We start from the raw sequence: 21462 nt of genomic DNA, 5'->3' as shown, positions 1-21462 counted from the left end.
AAGCAAATCTTTAAAAGTTTGAAAGTCCGTAGCACACAATTATTCAGCATTTTTGCTTCATGAAGGATTGATTATATGAGTACCTGACAGTCTTAAAGGAATAGTTCAACAAGTGAAATTGACTTGCTTTCTGTTCAAATCTTAAATGAGGAGACTGACACCTCTCTCATGTCTGTGCCTTAAGTAAAGAACTAGAACCGGGAGGCGATTAGCTTAGCTTAGCATAAAGATCGTAAGCAGGACAGAATGGCTAGCATGGCTCTGTCCAACACTAAAAAATCAGCCTACCTACCAGAGTCTCTTAAAGTTTACTAATTAACATACTGCATCATGTTCATTTAATCTAAGACACAAACAGAAATGCAGGCCAACTGGTGAGTTTAATTAGAGTTATCCATCTACCCAGCAAATTATCATATTTCCCAAAATGTTGAACTCTTCCTAAAGTGAAAGTGTCCAACAAGTTGCCATTCCCCTAAATAATGCAGAGTTGCAAATGGAAAAAGTATGACTGATGCAGGAAAAGAGGCAGACATGATGCCATTAATATGCATTAAAGCTGTTCTATGTCACAGACAGACATCTGATAAGAGCAGGGGACAAACACATGCATCTATCCATCCTTCCACCCATCCATCTACACCCCCCCATGCTGTTTGAGGTGATCATAGCACAGGATGCAACGGATTAGTAAACCAATACAAAAACCGGCGCTGTATGTTTATCAGAAAATCACCTTGAGGGAAGTGCCCTTCAAATTAAACTATCCCCCTCTTTTCATGATGCTGATGTGAGAAACCCATCTGTTACCTTATAGCCTCTTACTACCACACACCGTGAGTGATGTGGGGGGAAAAAACAACAAAGTCAAAAAGTTTAATCTGCTCCATCCAAAGCACCGAGTAACATTTAGACCATTGTCAAGAGGTTGAGAGAGCAGATGGCCAGAAACATACTGTACAGTACAGATGGCTTAAGATGAACTCTGTGTGTGTGTGTGTGTGTGTGTGTGTGTGCGCGCACGTGTGTGTGCGCGAAAGAGGGGTGAAGAGAGGTTCAGCAAATGATCCAGAGAAAAACCTCAAAAGCAATGATGTGAAAAGTGTTAAAGTCATGTAGCAAATTAGGACAATTTCAGCAGGCAGGCCGACTTCATGATCCTGTGTTCATCAAGATTACAACATATGGGTACATAACGTCACCGGTGCACATGCTGACAAGCCTCCATATGCTACCATGCAAAATATGGCCCAACGAGGGCTTTCTTTCCTCCGTGATGAGCAGAGAATAGCGGCAGAATCAGGGTCAACCACAACGCTGTCGCCTCAGCTCGACACACACCAGCATGCACTCTCATATCTCGGCTCTATATTATTCTCTCAAAATTGATTTCCCTTCCAGTCCCCTGCTTTGTCTGCCAGGATAAGATGTCACCACTTGAGTTGCTATTATGAAATCTTTCAGCAAAAGGAAACAGGGGAGAGAAATGCACAGCTTGTGCAGGTGAGATAAAAATGAATAAGCGGAAATATTATAGTGACTAACTCTGCAAAATCATCCACTATGTCTGTGTGATTGTTGTGTGAAGGGGGAGATTTTCCTCTCCTAATTACCACTATCCACTTTTTGTTCTTTATTAGTCTCTCACTACCCAATTTGTTACAGTTTCCACAGTTTCCTCCTTCTTATACAAGCCCCAGTGTAAATGTTCAGAGTATGAATAAAAGTTCAAGATCTTACTTTACAGGCTGCAAACTGTGTTCCCATACCCAAAGCTAAACCACACAGTTGCCACAAAACCCACCATAATCACATTTTAATCTCCCTCAGAACATGACGAATGCATTACAGCTGAATTCATCCAGACCATGGACGTGTTGTACGAACGTAAAATAAATAGCCTTCTTCCTCTTTTGGGCTGCAGCCAGTTCCCATACTCCAGGCTATCACACAGAGACTCCGCAGAGCTCAGATTCCCCCCCCCCCAATCATGATAATGCCTGAGTAACTACTGATAGTTGACCTCAGTTCCATACTGCAAGTGCTCCACATGCACAATGTTCCCATGAATCACACATCAGGGAACGAAGCATGGAAAACTGGACAATGTTCAGAGTGTTCATGGCTATACAAAACAGAGAGACTATAAATGGGTCATTTATTGTCACCTAGGGCTGAAACTAAGGATTATTTGTTCATTGAGTTATCATTAACCTAAGTCTATAAAAAGTCAGAAAATAGTGAAGGATTTTCAGTGAAAAGCAGCAAATCCTGGCGTTGCAATTTTATGCTGTTGCTCATATTTGAGCAACGGCAGTAACTGATGGGCATTTAGGAACAGTTCAGAAGTCTGGAGCTGGAACTGGAACAACAATACTGAGCCAAACTCGGACCAAAAACATGCATTTGGAGTGCCCAGCCAAACCTGCTGCAAAAGTCCACCCATGTTCATGTCAAAAAGGGATTTACACACTGAAAAAGACAGTCACTCGCGCTTAGAGCGCTACATTTACTTTCTGCCATTTTATTTGAGTGTCAAAGTGTCAAACGTATGCCATTGGTGACTGCCCTCCGATGTCCCCAGCACGGAGGGAAAAATCTGCCTACAGCACTTTGCTTTTAGTGGATGTGTAAATCACAGCGATGCACCTGTCAGCGATGGCGCAAAATCATGATGATTTATGACCGACTGTAGAATAAACTACTGCATGTTTGCCGTGTGGTGGATGAGCGAATGAGGGAGTGATAGTGGACACAGGCTCTCTGTTTGTGAGTGACAGATGACATGACAGCTAGAGTGTCCATCTCCCTTCTTTGCCATATCTTCGCCATTACTCTTGACCTTTTTTGAGAAGCAATAGTCAAGGACAGATATAATAAGAAATGGGAAAGAAAGAATCCGACATCGAGAGCACAAAGAGCGTGATTGTTTGTGTGTGTGGGACAGAGATGGGGGTACTGTATGAGAGTAGTGGCCACACATGTCACATCAGGAGGCATGATTATCCACCAGGATTACACTTTAATCAATCTAAAGCACTAGTCCCTGTCTGCCACTGTGTTAATCCCATCAAAGGAGGGCTCTTTCTGCCTGTCAGCTTATCCTCTTTCCATTCACCACCATGTTAAACACCCCCACAAAGCTGTATGTCAAGAGTCAACCGGGCTCCGGCGAGGAGACGTCGGGCCCCCACTCAGCAGCCCTGTGCTCAATCCACCAACAATTCATTCAATTTTCAAGATGCAGCAGAGAGGATTTTCTCATTGACGAGGCAAATTAATTGTGGCAATGCATTTAAATGTTAACAGTAATAAGAAAAAGAGCATTTACGTTTGTGGCTATTGCTGGTGGCAGCTGTAGTGATTAGCTTTATATTTCAATTCATTAAATGAAAGTTTAAGTTAAAAAAAAAAAAGGGGGCCGTTTGGAGTACAGTTTAAACCATTAGTCGACTTATCAATCGACCGACAAAACGTTGGCAAACGTCCCGCTGCTCCAGCTTCTCTAATACGAACATTTGCTGCTTTTTCTCGGTTTTGGATCATTGCTGGATGTTTTCGTATTTTGGACTGTGGGCTGGAACAATCTAAAGATGTTAGCTTCAGCTCTGGGAAATTGTGATGAAACCTTTTCAGAAATTTCGGGCAGTTTATAAACTAAACGATCGAACTAAACAATGAATTGTGTATGAACACTTGCAGCCCTAAAGGCCTTGACTCTGGCTCAGACAGAGAGAGAGAGCAAGTGTGTGTGTGTGTGTGTGCGTGTATTCATGCTCTTATTCACATCCAGTTATATACATGCAACCACCTATCCACCCACACACACACACACACACACACACACACACACATAGACACGCACACACATACACACACTCTTTGTAAAATCTAAAATGCACTGTCACGGTTTCTTGGTAACAGACTTATCCTGGTTATTTTTAAGGCTTGCACACACACACACACACACACACACACACACACAAAGACAGAAATGGTTCTAAATTTGATGAATGACGCAGTTTTTACATTTATAAATTCTTCCGATTTAAGCAATCCAAAGCACATTAATCAATTTCATCAGTCGGAACACGTGAATTGCTGAAAACACTGTCAGAACGCAAGAGAAGCACACACGAACACATCAGTTCAATACACACACACTACATTTTGAGAACTGTGTGCGTGAATGTGTCTGTGATGAAAAACCCACTCTGGAGTCTTTCATTGCTTCTCTCCAAACCTCCCTCTCACACAGCACTGGTGAATGGATGGAGAGAAAGAGGGAGGGAGCGGAGAGAGAGCAGAAAGAGAGAGATTTGAAAGGAAGGAAAAGAGAAGTCACTGAGGGACAGAGGTGCGTGAAAAAAGGAAGACACATAGTTTACAAGCATTCAGGATAAAAATAACCCAAAAGCCAGGAAGAGATAGAACATCTTTTTTCTTCAGACCTCTCTCCATCCATTTGTGCATGCAAGTGTGTGTGTGCATGTTTTTAAAGCTCAGAGGGCAGATGAGGGAGACAATCATGTTTTCAGCGTCGATGAAGAAGAGAGATGAAACACATACACCTTACGCAGTAGATAAGACCATAAATCTACTGGCAGATGAAAGACACAGATGTGCAGGCTGGCTAGAGAGCCTGCATGTTTTCACAGTAAATAAACAGACGGCCACCTACGATGATATGCCAGGTAAGAGTACAAAACAGCGAGGCAATCACAGAAAGAGGCAACAGGACCGGACCAAACTGAGCACGACCCATCTGCTTGTTCCCGGTTACAAATTGGGTTTGTTACTCAGGCTAGTTATTTCTCTCCATGCTAAACCGCAGTTGGCATAGCCGTCCTCACTGAAATGGTTTAGGACAAATCTGGGGCTCTGGGTTGAGGCCAAATCGCCGCATCGCACAGAGAGGTCTGAAGCGGCTTAGTCAGCTGCATACAATGCACAGCGGTGGCATCGTGACACAGAAAAACAAAGCGTCACTGGGTCACTGTTGGTTAGCGCTTGTGCCATGATGCAGGCTGGCAAAGCATGTGTTGGCTTTAGCCATCTACTGGGAGACAGCGTGACCACACAGCGGGAACAAAGTGTGATGTACGCTGTTCTGATAGCGCTAACAGACATTTTTTGCTTTTCACCATTTTTCTATTTCTCAGTTGTCAGGTGCAATACGCCATGCAGCCATTTGGGTGGTGACATTTGGAATCAGTGTGGCTCTGAAATCCATGGATTCAAAAGAGAACAATGGCTGATTTTCAGTGTCAGAGACAAGCCCTACCTCTAAAAAAGACATTTTTTATCCACAGTCCCCCAAGTTCTTGACAATCCAAGACCACTCATCCAAATATGAATGCAAAGACTCAAATTAATACAAAAGTGAGCTCACAGTAATTATTCAATTTAATTTGTGCTGGAGTACAGAGCCAACACGACAAGAATGTGTCGCTGGCCAAATACTCACAGATGGCACCGTACATCTGAAGTACTGTTATTGTGAAACAAGACTACAGAGCGTGCAGTCACACCAGCGGCTCTCTGAGGCTGCTTTGAGCTGAATGCTAACGTCAGCATGCTAACATGATCACAAATGTGAATGTGCTGATGTTCAGTAGACACAATGCTTACCACACTCACAAAATATAGCTGAGGTTGATCATCATTCCTGGAGCCAAGCTACTGGCATGGCTAAAAGCATAAATGTAAAATAAAGAAAACAAACAGTGAAATGGAATAAAACAAAATAAATGTAAAGGTATGAATACAGAAATATGCATGTAGCTAAATCCTGCCAAGACAAGACACAAAGCCCGAAAGTAAAAACTTTGAAATTGCATTGCTGAGATAAGCGTTCACGAATGCGTGCAGCTCTTCAGTGTAAATAAGTCACTGTGCACCTGACTTCTGCAGCGCTGTCCACTTACTGCACCTTCCTCCAGGGCTGCAACCGAGCTGCATTCAGAGTTAGACATTGATTATATTCTGCATTGGTTGAGTACCTGCTCTGCACTGACGTCTGGCTTCTGTTGTATGCATCCACATGCACTGTGAAACTTAAAGTTGCCGGTACGTCTGTAGCTTTGCCACGAAACTCTGAAACATTTATGACACTTCATGGTTAAAATAATTCACCCTGACAGCTGACCAAGCAGGCTAATTTGAACAGGAAAGCCTTCTCTGTGCGGTACAACCAGCGATGGTCGCGGTGAGGAAACTAATTTGCTCTGCGGCTTGGTCTGGGCTCAGATGAGACTTTCATTACACTAATGTTGCTAAGGAAATATGACCGCGCTGCAATGAAATGTATTCCAGAGACTGAGTACACCGGGGCGACCGAAACCCTCATTTAAGATGCCAAGTATATCAGGGATGCAGATTCTACTCTCTCACTCGCTTCCCTCTTTCCGTCCTCAATCTTCCTCTCGCCCCCCTTCCCTTCCTCCATCTCTCTGCATCTGATTTGCTGGATGCAAAGAGACGCCTCAGTGTTTCAGGAACCCGCTGCTGACTGATATCTGATGGGGAGGCAGACATACAGGCAGAAAGACAGATAGTGGGGAAAACATGGCCTCTGGAATGTTTTGCTGACATTCTCTCTCTCCGTCTCTCACTCGTTCATTCCTTTATTCCTGTAATGTCTCTCGACCAGGCCGCCATATAGCTAACATGAGAGTGGGGAGCTGAAAGAAGGTTTCTGTCTCCCTCCTTGCATAATCCCTCCCTCCTTGAGTCCTACTCAATCCTTGCCTTTGCTTTGTCTCCAGCCTCCCTGCTTTCATCTACTCCCCTCCCCACCCCCCTCCTATCCTCCTCCCTTCATTCACTTCTTCATCCTTAAAATCAGGCGCATCATCCCTCTTTTTCTTCTTCTTTCTCATTATGTCCGTCCCTCAGATGCTGCATACAGTAAACACTCCGTGGGATCCTATCTGTCTAGCAAAATGCTTTCTAGCAGCCGGATGAAAGGCATGCAGCACTGACTCGAAATCAGGGGCTATCTGTTATCTGATTGGCTGACATGGAGAGCTGTCTGTGGATTTTAGTTACCGGGGAGAACAGGGAGATAATGGCACCGTGTCAGCAACTTCTGGAGCTGCAGGGGCCAGACGAAGATAGAAGTAGATAGGGTAGCCGGTCATGTAGAAGTATGTTTTGTCACAGTTTTCGAACATTTGGCGAAGAGATATTTGAATTTTAGCCTTTTCGCTTCATAACCACACTCTCGGTATATCCAGGCTCAGCATGCAACACAGCGCCAAGCACTTTTTCTGCGCTTTTTGTGCTGTCGAGGAATAAAAAAACAATACATTTAAAAGCAGTGTTAGATATTTCAGTTCAGGAGCTAGATTTCACAGTGATGAACGGCTTCAAACGCTGGGCCCTGATCGTCAGTCAGAAGAAGCCTCCCTGATGATCCAGTCCCGCTGATTGGAGTCATTCATGGTGGGTGTGACAGTTCAAGTGCTGCAATCTAGTGTGATTGTGCCACACTGACACCTGCGCCTTCCCTCTCTCCCTCCTCTTATGCCTCTGACTCTCTTTTTGGAGTCTCTGTAATTGAGTACCAAATAGTCCTGCCTCCTTCAAAGGATGCACAGTGGATTTGAGGATACAGGGGGCTGCGAAGGATGCACCACAGGCCGCAACTCTCAAACTGCCTTGAGAGGGGGGAAACCTTTGCGACCTATTCTGATGCATTCAATCTTGAAATGCATACTTCAGTGGAAGCAGCTCCAGAATTAGGACACAGTTAATGTATAGATAGTTTTAGCTTTTCATGTATTGCCAGTCTAATTTGCCTAATGTTCGTGATTTCAAGCCATTTCTGTTTTATTTGCCTGCCTCTTGCCTGATGCCTGCCAGCTGTGTACGTTCAGCCTGCCAAGTCTGCTGTGTTTGTTTGCCTGATCCTGCCTGCCTGCCACCAAATAAAAGTGTTACCCTCCACAAACTGCCTTTTTACTAACATTTGGATGCTATTACCTGTTCCCAGCAAAACCCAGTTGCGAGCTAATGTCACACTGCCTCTATACCTGAAAGCACACAGATTTTATTAATTTTGTCCACAGAGACAAAATGTATTCAACACACTTTTTCATTGATGCACCTGGTGTGTGGAAACATTTTAATAGTCTTATTTTTTTGCCACTGGGGGTCACGTTCACAACAAAAACAAAAGACAGCCATTGATGACCTGAAGTGAAGTAGCATGGGATCATGGGAGTTGTTGTCTTGATCGTTAAACACCCACCACTGCAGATGGAAATGACTAATTGGGCCCCAATAGTCAACAATAGCGTGGCTAAGCTAGCTAGTTTACCAACTTCCTTCCTCACTCTCTGACATATCATCTGGTGCCTCTCTGGAAGTTTGGCCGAAGGATATATTGAATATATTACTGATTTCTCTGGATTTAAGTCCACAACTCAACAAGGCATATAACATAGGTGTCTTTTTTAGACATTTCAAGCTGAAGTTTATAATATAAATAAACATATTATGCATAGTTTAGTTATTAAACAGTATTAACTAAACTCTACCTGCCTGGCAGACTTGCATTTCCTGGCTCCAATATTGGTTTACTGAACGTTCAGCACTGGGAACAATATTGACCACAAGTGTGTATGTATACAACAATGGAAAACACTGGCAAACACGCTGAAATACAGAAGTGTTCACCTGGTCTCTGCTGGGAAACGAGTGTTTTAGCAGCTCCAACAAGGAGCTGTGAGAAACTGACAAACACACACTCACAGGTGGAAGAGCAGACAGGGTTCAGGGCTCATTAAATCCCAGTCAGGCAGCAGATCCGCAGAGGCCAAACACTCAGCAACTCACACGAGGATCTAACCTAGACACACACACACACACACACACACACGCGCGCATGCCTCTGAAAGCTCATAACCTGGTAACTTACAAGCGCATGTGTGTGATTTCACTCTCTCACACCACAAGCACACATCATACGCAGCGGTGAGGCATTCATCTGTTGATCTACATTCCTGAGCTTCATGCAACCCATTAGTACAAGCTATCTCACCACAGTTAGTTTGAAAGCTGGGAAGAACATCAAACAAGCTTCGTGCGCGCACACACACACACACAAATGCACTCTTTTACACCGAAAAAATCCCCTCTCTCTCCCCTCTACTCGCTCTCAGTCATCTTGTCATCTTTTTTTTCCTTTTCATCTTTGTTTCATCTCTGCTTCTCTTATGCTCTTCTTTACTTCCATCACCTCAAATGTGCGCGCTTTAACCTCTGGGAAAGCAATAACTACCTTAGAAACAACAGAGGTGTGTGTGTGTGTGTTTGTGAGAGAGAGAGAGAGAGAGAGAGAGAGAGAGAGAAAGAGAGAGGATGGAGAAGAGGGAGTGTGCCAGAAAGCCAATTTTCTCTTTGGCTTGCAGATGGGAGACATAAAAGTTTCAGTAGAGAGAATTAGTTGTCGGATGCAGACAGCATGTGTATTTGTTGGCCTGGGAATGAGGTTGGAGGGTTTGGAGTAAGAGACAGACACAAAAATCATCACTCGGCACTCCCAGGTGCACCGAGGCCCATCGAAAAAGCACACCAATACTCAAAAAAATACAATGTGAATACACTGAAAACAACTTAAAATCCTGCAACACACAAGAGCAAACTCTGAAGCCTCGGCAGCTCGCAGCATCACAAATGACCTTTAAATGAATGGTGTCAGAGCCTAAATATATTTTGTGAGGTAGAAAAGAAATATGAGATCTGAGGCAAGTCACGAAAGCAGCTTGTGACTCATGCTCAGATTCACAGGATTAAAATGTTAAATATGAAATACTCAAACACACAAACTAAACAAGAAGACACACAAACCAACACGTCTACATCTGCAGTTCACCGCTACTGCTGCTGCGTCTCTTCTCGGCGATGGGAAGCACAGCTCGGCTGGCGCTGCAGCTCTGCCACTGGATGATATTGGTCGTGCCTGGTTTGTGCCGGCAGAGACGATTCTGTGTGTCCGGCGTCACCAGTCCGTCCATGCAATTTGCAGCATTTGCAACATTCAAGAGGCCTGTTGGTCAGCTATCTGCCGCAAATCAGCACTGGAAGATGACAGCAATGGGTCATTTTTCATCCGTCCACAGACTTTCCACATCACCTGACTGCTCCACCCATCCACACACCTGCTCCCACTTCCTTCATCTGCCCCATCCTCTCAGGCCTTCCACAGCCCACCTCCTCGGCTGCGTCTCATTTCCTTGTCAGCCCTGCAGATACTTAACCAGCCCATTCCCACTCATAGGCTGTATTCGGCCTACTACATGTGCCAACGAACACTGTACTGCAGACTGCATAGTGTTTGTTTCTTGTAGTAGTATGAAGTATGAAACGGTTAAACCGATTTATTTTGCAGTCTGCTGGGCCAAGCTTAGTAAACAATAACACGGTTAATGGTAAACCACCACTACTGTGCAGCATACCCTTGAGCTCTAAAAAGGTTTATCACATGACTTCACTGCAAATGTCAGACGAGTAGTGGTATTTCTGTTGCTTTGGAAGCGTTTTGTTATCCTTGTTATCCTGCTTCAATCATACTTGGGTGCATGTTAATCTATGTTATTTTTGTTCATGTTCATGCACATGCTGGTTTGGTCATATTGTGAACATTTCCCACTTGGCTGCATGAGTTGCGGGCCTGGCTTTCCTCTGCCATTGTTGCTGAAGTCTGCTGTGTTGGCTGCAGTGGTCTGTGTGACTGTGGGGTAATCAGGGTCTGTGAGGGTGGCTGGCCAGCTGCTAGCTAGCTACACCTGCAGGCGCTTATGGAGCTTTTCATCTCCAGAAGTTATGGTGGATTTTTTTCAATTTGTCGTCAATTTTTGTAAAACTGGCAATGTTTGAAATCTAGACAGTTGATTTCTCGCCTCACGAATGAGTGAATTTAGAAATGAAATAGCATACGAACTGTAAAAAAAATTGTTGGCCCGGCTGGTTGCCCATGACCGCTCTACTGCTTTGCATTATGCTTTGCACAGAGCAGGCGAGGTATACTGGTCCCATGCAGACTGGAGATTTTTGCCAAATCAGTACAACATCCAGGTATTTTTGGCATACTGCAGATTTTGGTTTTGTTTGCATACTACACACTATAGTTTGGCCAAATCAGCACATACTGCTAATATAGTAGTATGTTTTTGAGTACAGCCATCAGTCACTTTTTCCTAGTTCTAGTTCCTAGTCTCTTTTTGTTTGGTCCGTTTGGTCAGTTTTTTTGCTTTGTGCTTTATCCCTGTGACAATTTTTTCTGACAATGATATAACAGAGAGAAGCAGCAAATCTTCATATTTGAGAAGCTGTAAGCATCAAATATTCAACACTTTGCTTGCTAAAAATTAACTTAAATGATGAATCAATTACAAAAAAGTTCCTGATGAATTTTCTGTTGTTCAACTATTCTCTTAATAGACCGTTACATATATCTCCTCTATTGTTTTACTTTGGGTCAGACTGTTGAAGTGTCTCAACCTTTGACTTTTAGGTAACAAATACAATCTTGACTCTGTGACCAGTCTACAGGAACGAACAGCAGCACTCTATTGAGTGGTGCGCTGAAAAAGAAGCCTGTGATCTATTTTCAACACCCACCAAAACTTTGCAAACCACTGACTTGGCTGCATCCCTCAGATTTCCCAGTATTGTCCAGCAGCCACAGTGACAGTCACAGTCACAGTCACTCTGTGCTCTCACATAGTTGTGGTTCACCCGCAATCTCTCCATGTCACTCCCTGCTGTCAGCAGGAGCAGGAGGAGTCAGGTCAAGGAGGATTTGTGTTGGTGTGTTTTTGTGCATCACATGGAACACACTTAATAATAATAATAATAATAATAGATTTTATTTATAACGCACTTTACATTTGAATACAAATCTCAAAGTGCACACTTATAATGTGTGTTTGATAATTGAGGTCTTGGCTCTGGTCTTGTCACCCATTGCATGCATACAGTGCAACAGGGTGGAGACTTAAAAACCTCTTGGGAAAACTTCTAATCAGACCCAGCAGGTGGATGCTGAGGTCAAAATGCGGTAAAACTGACCAGCAGTTTGCAGTAAGGCAGCATGGGACAAGATCACAGCCAAAGAATGAGCATAACTAGACCTCCTCCCAGCAAACTGTGCAGTGCAGTTAAAGTGCATTAGATGCACAATATGGCTCAGTGACTAATGTCTGTCTATATCATATTTGAGTTTAGAAGTGGACCTCAAGTAGTCTGCCAACTAGACAAAACTCCCACAAGCTTTAGCATCAGAACATTACACCGTATCCACATTCAACATATTTATACACCCACAAGCATCTTCAATATTCAAATAAACGCTCAGAGAGTCAAAGGTTATTTCAGGCTCAAAACACACAGCAGCCTCCCACAAACACACACATGCATACGCACACTCAGTAAGTCTTTGACTTTTCACAGGGAGTGGTCACTTCCAAAAACACTCGGGCAGGAAGTTCCTGCCTCCTGCAGCCAGCCAATCACAATGCAGGATTTAGCGACGAAGGTTCCATTAAGGAAGTCACATGTTGCTCCCTGCACTCTCGACTCCTCTCACGACAGACTCTGTTTTTTCCTGCCTGTCAATGCCAGGAACCCATTAAGGAGCAGTGGTGGGGATACAGCGCAGGGAAACAATGTAAGGATGGACCCAGCCATTGTTCCTCGGCGTTGCTCCTTGAGAAATGTCCGGTCCTGGTGCTTGGGCTGAGCTGCGGTGCAGAACCTTGTTTTAAATTTTACCTGAAAAGCCGGCTGCATGAATCACGGCTCTGATGTTAACTCACTGGACACTGCATCCTGACCCTTATCCTTTAAGGGCCACACCGGGGTTCAACATGGTTTAGCTCACTGGCTGCAGACCAAAGTATGGTCTGAGGTAGATAAAAACCAGTGGATATTGCAGATAATCTTAATGTGAATATCTAATTATGTTATGCAGTTTTGGGAATGTTTTGCAGCATCTTATTTTTGGGGCATTTTGGGAAACGTCTGAGCTGCAGATGGTAACTGTTTTCATGATTTAATCCTTTTTCCTTTCTGTAAACATTTTAAACCTTTTTATACGGATGCGTTCACAACAGTCAGTGCTGAGTGTATGGTTTTACTACAAATCAAAAACCAGGCTGGTGTCCCCCGCCCAACCAGAAACCAAAGAACACGCCTTACAGCTTCTATTGTTCCTCTGATCTCCAGTTTGCCTCAGCGATGACCTGCAGCCCACCTCAGTGACCTTTGTCCAGCTAAACTCACCCACTCATGCATCCACCAGTGAAATTCCACAAAAACACATGCACTATTGTTGAACTCAACAACAATGCAAAACTATGCACATCATAGCTCACAGGCTGGACTGATTTCCAGAGGCATACGTCACATGACGATGCTTTGAGGTGTTTGATGACTGTCTTGGCACCTCTATTATTAAATTTTAACAAAACATGGAAACACTGTCAGATCTGAGTGCGACCCACTGGTATTGTTCTGACTGTGAGGCGAAGGAAGAATCAGATAAAGATGTCAGACGAGAAATATTAAAAGCATGATCTTCCAACACACAACATAGAGAAGGATGTTTCCTTCATCTTCTCCATCACTAACAAGAAATTTGGAGAAATGCTGTTTTGAAGAATCCGTAGCTGATGGACTTTTTTTGATTACCAAAAAACCCTCTGTATTTCTTCGTCATTAATGTTTAATACATCAAACAGGGCACAATAACAGCACAATTTGTGCGTCATTAGTTGCAATAAAACTTGGTGCTTTATCTCCTGAAAGCCTGTGCCTGCACAAGGTCCTAGCCAGCACAAATCAAGACACCTGCAGGGCTCCACTGTGGCTTTTATATGCTGTGCTTAAAGGCTTTGTAATCCAGTGGTGGAAGGGGGGACGATGATCAATAGGTATGTATTTTGCCCTGCGGCTCATAACACGATGAAAGGCATCATGCAAAAACATAGTGACGACTCATTAACATGAAAAATACAACAACTGGCATGTGTGATGACAGATCAGCTGCACTGGACTCCCATTCTAAGAGAGGAAACTGGTCAGTCGTCAGCTACCTGTTCTGCTCTTTTCTGGCAACAACAGGACTGTACAGTATAGAGTATGACCCCACAAAGGAGCAGTTTAATGTCTAGAAAGGTCAGAAATGCTACACAGTAGCAGCTAAACTCTGTGGGCAGGTACGGTGGGTCCCTGAGTTGGGACGTGTCACCTGTTCAATTGATTGACACGCATGAATCAAACTGGTTTTCCAACAAAACCAAACTGATAGTAAGTGTAGCGTATTCAGAGTCTGCAGTATGACTGTGCTGTGCACAGATCTAAGCCAGCTGACTTTCCTTTAAACACAAAATGTGCTTTCAGGGCAAAGAAAGAAATCTGCCTACCTTGGCAAGGACTTCAATGCTGGCTGGCTACTTTCCAGAAAAGGGGCTGGATCAACATCAGCAACAACAAACTCATGAATTGTCAGGGGCTAAAGCGCTGACATGTACAAACTCACTCATTTTGTCTGTTATCATTTTCTCTGGATCCAAATATTTCTGCTTTCATGCTTTATAACTTTTCCTCTACGTCTGTAATCTGTATTTGGTATGGACTACATGCCTGAAATGAAGTGAATTAACACTCAACTGAAAAAAACATTTGTTCTGGATTGATCCACTGGTATTGGATGATCCAGGTAATGAGATTGCTTAGAGAATTTCTCCTCTTCCTCTCTACTCCCCACCCCTGAGAGACCATCTGAGGACCACAGAGCCACTTTATCTGAAATTCTGCAAAGTCCCACTGTTTTTAAAGCCTGTGGGAAGCTGTGGCTTGCAGAGCAGATGTGCTGCGGGCAGAGAGTACACACACACACACACACACACACACACACACACACACACACACACACACACCTCTGGCCCAGTGTGAACTCACCCTTCTGCTGACACTGATGGGAACGAATACACCTCTAGCTTTGGGATACCAACGTGGTGAGAGAGAGCTGTGAGAGCATGGCACATCTGAGGAATAGTGTGTCAACAGAGAATGAGATTAGTAGTGCTATCCCTAGGCGTTCGCTCAGCTGGTGTGTGTGAGCGTGTGTGCGTGCCGACTCCTGGCTCTCATGTATCTGTGTGTGTTCTCAGCGAGGGGTTTTTGACTGACACAGACAGAGAGTTTAGGGAGTCCTTCTCCCTCCCACAGCACAGCTAAGAAGCCCTAAAGCTCCTTAGCCCAGGCTCTGCCACTTGTTCGATGAAAGAGTATCTATGTATGGAGATAAAACAATAATAAAAAAAGAAATCCAACCTGTGTCACCCCGCATGGCTCAATATCAAGCACACACGCAAGGAAGTGTTTCTGAAAGCTCTCGCACGCCTTCACAGATTCTTTCTTTTTCCAGCTTCGTTGTGTCTTTGAAGTGGATTATTCGGTTCGGTAAGAAACCGAACACCTTTTATCCCTTTAAGCAATCAACTTAGCACACACGTTTGTGCACAAACACACTCACGCTGTGTGGGCCAACAAAAGCATTTACAGGTTCAGGGAAGCCTTAGGAGGAGCGGGTGGATGTGAAAGTCTGGACAATATGAACCACATGGGAGCGCCGGGCGTTTGGCCAGTCGAGACAGAGCACAGACTGGCATCGACTGGCACCGGCCAACTACACACACACACACACACACACACACAACATGCACATTACTGGCCATCTCTGCTCTCACTTATAGTGAGAAAACAACCTGCAACACACTGCTCTCCACACGCCAGACACACGCACATCGCTGCGATGTGTTGTGTGCCATGTGGTTTGTGCTGTGCTGGTTCTTAGCTGACAACGATCTTTGGAATAACAAATTAGTATAATCACCATCGTGACCATCACGCAAGCTCGAACGACACGACCAGAGCAGCCTGTGTTCGTTCAGCGCGTGTGGTGGCGAGGAGAGAGAGGCATAGCATGTTTAGTTAGACGGAGAGTAGCAAGTGCTCTGCACTTTGCTCTGCATAAAGAGCAGCCATCCCGAGATGCTCACTGGAGTGGCTGCAGATTCTGGGTGGGCCCTGTGTGTGTGTGTGTGTGTGTGTGTGTGTGTGTGTGTGTTTCTGTGCTTCAATACACTTTCCATCAGATTAAACTGCTAAGCCTTTCCTATACAGATCTACTAAAGGCTTAGTCCTTAATGGTCTGGTTTCCACTGCAGAAAATTTTCTTTGCTTTTGCTTTTCCTTCTGTAGGTTATTTGAACAGAGATGCATGCTAACGTGCTCACAATGCTAACATGCTACTGTATTCATCGGCTTGGTTTAGCATACAAACATTGGCTAATCAGCACAACACACACTGCACAAATGAGGCTTGTTTAGTTAGTTTTAGTTAGTTTAGTTTTGTAGGTTTTTCATTAGTTCATAAACCACAATATTGGACATAGAATAGAGGAAAAATCAAGAGATCACCAGTTATTACAATTCATTCTGAGCGGTACGTGGATGTCTGTGATATTTCACCACAAAGTGAAAGTAAAAAAATACAAAAGTCAGCCTGCTGGTGGCGCTAGAGAAAAGATTAGGGTGTCGACAAAGTTGGCAGGCTTCATCACCTGAGGGCTGTGAATGTCTGTGTTAAATTTGATGGCAACCCATCAGATAGTTATTGACATATTTCAGTCTGGACTGAAGTGGTGGATGGACTGACACTGCCGTCCCTGACGCCTTTTCAATTCACAACAAATTTTAACATTTTAATGTTGTCATTGCAGCGCAAACCTTGTAACTCTGCTTTATCTTTTTAATATTTCAACTCTAATCAACAGATTACAAGTTCTTCTATGTGTTTAGCAAATTCCATGAGATCTGGGAATACAGAACCTCCTCACATCCCTCAAGAAACCTTAAAAATTCATGGGTGGTGGGCTAAAAAAAACAGTTGGCTTTGCTTGTTTTCATTTCCTGAAAAGTTGACATTTCAGGGATACATGGTTCCAACAGACAGTGTCTATTTGCAAATCACACATCATGGCATCATTACAGTGAACGCCTCTCAGCCACCAGCATATGAGCCGCTATGACTCAACTCTCTGCACCTCAAGGAAATCACACACACACACACACACACACACACACAAACATAAACACACACACACACACACATACAGCAGGGGACTGCACACTAATGCGGGTCAGTCATATCTCGGAGGACAGTGTGTGTGTGTGTGTGTGTGTGTGTATGAGTGAATAACAATGTGCCCTTTAACCTGAGCGTGGACGGAGAGTTCTTAATGTCAGTGAATGCAGCATAAGAACACACGCGCACGCAATCTGACACCCTGTAAACATGCACCACATAACAAGAACGTTTTGCCTTTTTAATGTTGTGTATCTGCGGTTAGCCAACCAACCATGGCCAATGCTCCGTGGCAGGCGAGCACAGCAGTGACCAAGACTAACTGTGAATACATGCAGATCATAAAAGAGTAGAAATACAGAGAGACAGGGAGGTTTTGCATGAGGGACGGCAAGTGAAGCAAAGATGCAGAGTGAATGCATGCAGATCGTTAAGAAGCAACCATGCAAAAGTTGCATATATGATCACTCTAAACAACAACCATCGCATGCTATCTCTCCTCTGCTCCATCCACTGTCTGGTTAGAGCGCTGCCTACACTATGTGTGTGTTGTTACCGTATGCATATGTGCGCGTGTCAGGCTCCAGCTGAAAGACATTAGTCAGGCCAGAAGGGAATTTCACTAAAACCTGTCCCAGCTAACAAAAGGCTTGAGAAACTGCTCAAAAGAGGCGTAAAAGACAAACAGACGAGCAGAAAGAGAGAGAAGAATAGGTGCACCAATATGTAGGTGCATGGCCCGCTTCCAGCATCTGATTACAGAGATGCAGAAGATCCCAAAGCTTAAAGCAAAAAAATAAACATCAGCATAAGAGACAGGAAGATGATAAACACTGGAGTTACAGCATGGCTGGAATGTTTGTAAATGTGGAAACGTAAATTCAGTCCAAAAATGGCATTAATATGACCTGCACTGAGAAGGTATAGGAGTAAATAAATAGTAAAAAAGAATACAAATAAAAAAGAGAAGACTGAATATGATAAATCAATATCTGACAGAAGATACCTGAAGAAAATAGAGTAGGAGAGGAGAGGGTGGCAGAGGAGGCACACAAGAAATGAACACCATAAACAGCTGAGAAAAGAATAAGAGCAAAACAGTAAAATAAAGGCAAAGAGTAATCTCGCCTTACCTCTGCGGTTGTGTCCTTTGGGACAGAAAAAATGTGGCGAGGAGACAACTTCAGCCTCAACAGCACTGCTACAGATCCCCACTTTCTAACTCTTTCCAAGGTAATGTACATATATCTGTGTCTACCAAACCCGAACGCAAACTCTTCAGTCCACCAGGACAGCGCTCTGTCTACCTGCGTGGGTTCGTGTAAATGTTTCCTAGACGGTGATGAATAGCGCTGAGTGAAAGGAGAATACTACGCTAGAGGGCAGACAGACTTCACTGAAACAGGAGAGCAGGGAGAGTGGAGAGCAGACTGAGTAGGATGGACGAGTTACTGCTTCCTAACATCAGAGCGGCTGGCTGGATACTCCCACCTCCTCAGCATGCATCAAATGGGACTTGTTCAGATGCTCTAAAGTATGCAGCGAGAGAGATGGGGGGCAAATCCTATGTGCAGCCCGAGATCTGATCTGATATATGCACATGTGAGGTTTATGCACACATGCATACGCTCGGAAAGGATCTCATTAACCCCCTTTTACTCACACGTGCACACACACACTCACACACAAGTTGTCAGCGAAAATAAACAACTAGCCGACGGGAGAGTAAAGCAAGAACAGCATCCATGGCAAACACAGAGCTTAATGAGTTGAGTTCAGTGCTTGTAGTAAATTTTCCTCAAGTCCAAGAGCTGGGGAAATTTAGTTGATGAATCAAGTGCTTCCCAAGCTGTGGGTCGGGCCCCTCCCAAGGAGTCCCGAGGGGTCACACAATGGTTAAAATGATAAAAAGAAGAGAAAATAACTTTTTTTGTCTTTTTTCTTATGAAACACAGGATATTTTTACCACTTCCAGCGTCTAAAAATCCTTTAAATAAAACAATCTGAGAATGAAAAATCCCTCCCACGTCCCATAACCTGTGATGACAGCTCAATTAATTAACTAACAGGAACCACAGAAGACTTCTAATTTCTAATAATCAATTAATCATTGATAGCAAAAATGTCTCCAGCTTCTCTCATGCAAAGATTTGCTACATTTCTCTGTTTTAAGTCCTTGTGAATGAAACACCCTTTAGCTTTGGGCTGTGGGAGATACAATGATTAAAGAAAAACTCCAACATCTTGTGAAATATGTGTGTTCCTCATATCTGTACATAAGGCTATGGCCAGCATCCAGCTAACGTAGCTTAGCACAAAGACTGGAAACAGGGGGAAACTGCTAGCCTGGTTCTGCCTAAAAGAAACGAAGTCTGCCTGACGATGGTGCACAGATTTTGTTACCTCTGGACAGAGCCAGGCTCGCGGTTTCCACCTGTCATGAGTGGAGGTATCACATTTTAATTGTATGGGTATGAAAGTGGAGTCAATCTTCTCATCTGGTTCTAAGCGTAGTTCCCACATTTTTTCTATAATGTATTAATAAAAAAATAATTGATATGAAAATAATTGTTAGTTGCAGCCCTAATATAACTGTTTTCATGTGTTTGTGTGCTCTATTTGTGAGAGTGACTGGCTGTAGGAATTAGTGTGATTAAATGGTTAACAGTGTCGCTATACACCATTGGCCTACAAAAATAGACAAAAAAGAAGGGGGAAAAAACTTGCACGCGTGTGTGTACAGAGGGGTTTTGTTGTCGAGGTAAACTGAACTTCAGGACGTGCTTCTCATTCTTGGAGTGCACCGTTGCCTGTCGCTCACCATGCTTTCATTTTCCCTCCAGCGTTCCCCTCCTGGGAGAGAAGGTGGATGGAGGCTGGAGGGGGGTTTGTTTCATGCCACGGGCCAAGACTGCGGGCGGCCACACCTCCAACCTCTTGCTGCTCCAACCTCAGAGCTCCGTGCCTCCTGGGACAAAGCCTGCCTTGATAACTCACTGCTCAGTGCATGGAGAAAGGGCCTCATTACTACAGCAGGTTAGGGGTTAAATTCTTATGGGATCACGGAGTGTCTCAGAAATCATCAACAAGGTGGATGCTTTTCTTTTTGTTTTTCCTTTAACCAGTGGACTCCCATAAGTACAGGAACACACCCATCACATCCATCATTACATTGCTTCACTGACCATCTTCAGTGTCTGACAATCCTGTTGCATCCAGTGTGTAATGTTATAGCCAATCACAAACAAGGCCTTGTGTAGTATATAGCTTACGACATTGATGCTCCCCTTGGGAAAATGATGTTATCAGAAGGTGATGAGGGAAGTGAAACACACTAATCCCTCCTTATAATGCATCTCCTGGTTAGGTTTGTGGGATGTGAGAGAGCACCTCCACCACCAGCCCTCCTTGTTGCAGCTGGATAAATCACCTGCTGGTTATTACATCTATAATGAAATCTATTTCATTAGGCAATTATCAAACATCATATGTGGGACCTAGAGATAATTTCAGGCCAATTTCAAAGAGGCATGGGGTTCTGGCACTCTCATTTAGTGAAGACGTGTACTGTTCAAGCCAACCCAGAGGAGGAGATTGCGAAGATAACATAATCTGAGGATGGTGATGGTGATTGCACGCTGTAGCTCCATCACTATCACAACTGCGAAGGCTACAGCCCCCTCAGGAAGTAAACTACTCCCATCCACTACTGTGCAGCACCCTTACTGCAACATCACTTGATCACCAAGCCCGAAAATAAACTGAGTGGATTCTGGAAGCCGAGACACAGCAGCTCATGTCCATCGATACATCTGTGCCGCTGACCAAGCAGCCACTCTGCAGCAGCAGCAGCGGGTCGTCCTGCATACATGCCATCGTATTGACAAATGCCTGTGGTGTATGCAAGGGGGAGACGACACACCTGTCTTTTCCTGTTTTTGCGCTGCATTCAGGTGCTGCGATCCTCACCGTATGGTAAAAAACGCACGCCAGCAACAACACTGTGCAGCCCCATTAAAATCAACACACTACAACTGATAGAAATAACCCGAAAGAGAGACTAAATAGGCTACTCACGCGATAACCCTTAAAGCCCATTTCGGTGTATCTACTCCAGCAGAAACCCGAGAAATCGTAAATAGTATCTTACCGTTAAATTTGTGAAAGGATAGCCTCTGCTGACTGTCAGATGAGGAGATGCTCCGGTGGAAGTGAGAACGATGCTGTACACTTCGACTTCCATTTCCATGGACAATGCTGCCCCCTGCCGGTGGCAGGAGGACACTGCTCGAAACAGCTGT

General features: G+C 44.1%; 1 protein-coding gene across 1 annotated transcript in view; it reads right to left on the bottom strand.

The window, feature by feature from the left end:
- Positions 1–18467, bottom strand: part of kank4 (KN motif and ankyrin repeat domains 4) — a 68808-nt gene extending 50341 nt beyond the window's left edge. The window contains exon 1 of the mRNA XM_041936007.1: positions 18295–18467. The gene's annotated coding sequence lies outside the window, so the exon portion shown is untranslated. The remainder of the gene's footprint in view (positions 1–18294) is intronic.
- Positions 18468–21462: the final 2995 nt, after the last annotated feature.

Source organism: Chelmon rostratus, chromosome 4 (assembly GCF_017976325.1).
Source record: "Chelmon rostratus isolate fCheRos1 chromosome 4, fCheRos1.pri, whole genome shotgun sequence".
Classification (NCBI taxonomy): domain Eukaryota; kingdom Metazoa; phylum Chordata; class Actinopteri; order Chaetodontiformes; family Chaetodontidae; genus Chelmon; species Chelmon rostratus.
This window is presented reverse-complemented; position numbering and strand designations above follow the sequence as displayed.